Below are 2,964 nucleotides of genomic sequence, written 5' to 3'. Positions count from 1 at the left end.
ATGACATCAGCCAAAGCAAACTTTTTCATGACACATCTCCAAATGCAAGAGAAACAAAAGATAAAATGAACATGTGGGACTTCATCAAGATAAAAAGCTTCTGCACAGACAAGGAAACAATAAAAAAAAACTAAGAGGCAGCCCACAGAATGGGAAAATCTATTTGCAAATGACACTACAGATAAAAGACTGGTATCCAGGATCTACAAAAGAACTTCTCAAACTCAACCCTTGAGAAACAAATAAACAAATCATAAAATGGGCAGAAGATATGAATAGACAGTTTTCTAATGAGGACATACAAATGGCCAACAGACACATGAAAAAATCTTCAAAATCATTAGCCATCAGTGAATTTCAAATCAAAACCACACTGAGATACCACCTTACGCCTGTTAGAATGGCAAAAATTAACAAGGCAGGAAACAGTAATTGTTGGAGAGGATGTGGAGAAAGGGGATCCCTCCTACATTATTGGTGGGAATGCAGGTTGGTGCAACCACTCTGGAAAACACTGTGGGGGTCCCTTAAAAAGTGAAAAATTGAGCTACCCTATGACCCAGCCATTGCACTACTGGGTATTTACCCCCAAAGATACAGTCGTAGTGAAGAGAAGGGCCATATGCACCCCAATGTTCATAGCAGCATTGTCCACAATAACTAAATCATGGTAGGAACTGTGATGCCATTCTACAGATGACTGGATTAAGAAGCTGTGGTCCATATATACAACGGAATATTACTCAGCTTCAGAAAAAACGAGTTCTAAACATTTGCTGCAATATGGACGGCACTGGAGGAGATAATGCTAAGTGAAATAAGTCAAGCAGAGAAAGACAACTATCATATGATTTCTCTCATCTATGGAACATAAGAACAAGGATGATCGATAGGGGAAGAAAGGGATAAAGAAAGGGGGGGCAATCAGAAGGGGGAATGAAGCATGAGAGGCTATGGAGTATGAGAAACAAACTGAGGGCCTCGGGGGGGATGGGGATAGACTGGTGATGGGTAGTAAGGAGGGCACGTATTGAATGCTGCACTGGGTGTTATACGCAACTAATGAATCATGGAATTTTGCATCAGAAACCAGAAATGTAGGGGAGGAGTTAAGATTGCGGAGGATTAGGGGACCCCTTTTTCAGCTGCTCTCCTGAGTCGAACTGGATAGGTACCAGACCAGCAGGAACATCCATGGAATCAGCCTGAGACACAGGAAGATACATCTGGATCTCTACAAATGAACAACTCCAGTGCTGAGTATTGGGGTACGATGCGCAGAGCTGTGAAACCGCACACAGATATCAGAAGATAAACAGAAGGGGGAGGGAGCCTCCCTGTCCGGGTGCCGGGAAGAGGTAGCAACCTGCACAGGGGAGCGGGCGGACCTCGGACCCGCACCCTCGAGACAGCAGACTAAGACCATGAGCCGGGATCGTGCGCCACCAAGCATTTCATGGAACTCAGGAATTCCGGTGTGCTCACTGGAAACAGACTGAGACCAGGAGCTCTGGGAGCATGAGCAGGGCAGCTGGAAGCTGGTGGCTGGCGGGCCACCTGCACGGGGGAGTGGTTGGACTCACGGAGAGCACCCGGAGACAGCAGACTGAGACCAAGAGCTCCGGGAGCACGCACGGGGTTGCTGGCGGCTGGTGGTGTTAGAAACACAAAGGAGAGAGACACGCCAGCCCTGGAAGTGAGGGCTGGATGCCAGGTGTCAGGCGCACATCCCGGTTTGCTGCAGGGTTGAACAGCACCAACAGAAACAGAGTTAAAGTGGCCAGAATATCAGTGGAGAACGGTCCACGATCCCTCTGTTCTGAGACAGAGGCTGAGATTCGGCCACTGCTGCTCTGACTCTCAGAAGGGGCACAGTAGACCGCCAGGGAGAGCTGCCAGAGAACAAAAGCCTGGAAATACCAGCTCACAGCATGCCCATCCCCACACCCCCTCGCAGGGGACACGGAGACTCTACCCAAACAGGGTTTCCTGAGTATTGGTGTGGCAGGCCCCTCCCCCAGAAGTTAGGTTGAAAAATCAAGAAGCCCACAACCCAGGGCGCCTGGGTGGCGCAAGTCATTAAGCGCCTGTCTTTGGCTTAGGGTGTGATCACAGCGTTCTGGAAAGGAGTCCCTCACCAGGCTTCTCCACTGGGAGCCTGCTTCTACATCTCCCACTCCCCTGCTTGTGTTCCCTTTCTTGCTGACTGCCTGTCTCTCTCTCTCAAATAAATAAATAAAATATTTAAAGAAGATGCCCACATCCCTAAGATCTCTATAAAACAAGGGCGCATGGCCTGGGTCCCAGTCAATAATTTGGGCTCTGGACAACCCTGCAATCTCTCCTCATCAGAATGACGAGAAGGATAAGTCCCCCCCAGCAAAGAAAAGACAATGAGTCTGTGGCCTCTGCCACAGAAATAATGGATATGGATGTAACCAAATTATCAGAAATGAAATTCAGACCAACAATGGTCAAGGTGATGAGTAGACATGAAAAAAGTATTAATGAAAATTTTACTGAGAATATAGAATCCCTAAGGGGGGAAATGAGAGCGAATCTGAGAGAAATTAAAAATTCTACGAGCCAAATGCAGTCAAAACTAGAGGCTCTGATGGCCAGGGTCACCGAGGCAGAGGAATGTATTAGCTAATTGGAGGATGAGTTAGTAGAAGAAAAAACAAAAATTGAAGCTGGTCTTAAAAAAATCCGCACCCATGAATGTGGATTACGGAAGATTACTGACTCTATGAAATGATCCAATGCCAGAATCATCAGCATCCATGATGGGGTGGAGAAAAACAGAGGTCTAGAAGAGATATTTGAACAAATTGTAGCTGAAAACTTCCCTAATCTAACAAGGGAAACAAACATTCGTGTCCAAGAAGCAGAGAGGACCCCACCCAAGCTCAACCACGACAAACCTACGCCACGTCACGTCATAGGGCAATTCGCAAATATTAA

The sequence above is a fragment of the Ailuropoda melanoleuca genome, unplaced genomic scaffold, assembly GCF_002007445.2.
Source record: "Ailuropoda melanoleuca isolate Jingjing unplaced genomic scaffold, ASM200744v2 unplaced-scaffold2250, whole genome shotgun sequence".
Taxonomy (NCBI): domain Eukaryota; kingdom Metazoa; phylum Chordata; class Mammalia; order Carnivora; family Ursidae; genus Ailuropoda; species Ailuropoda melanoleuca.
Note: the sequence above shows the minus strand (reverse complement) of the source record.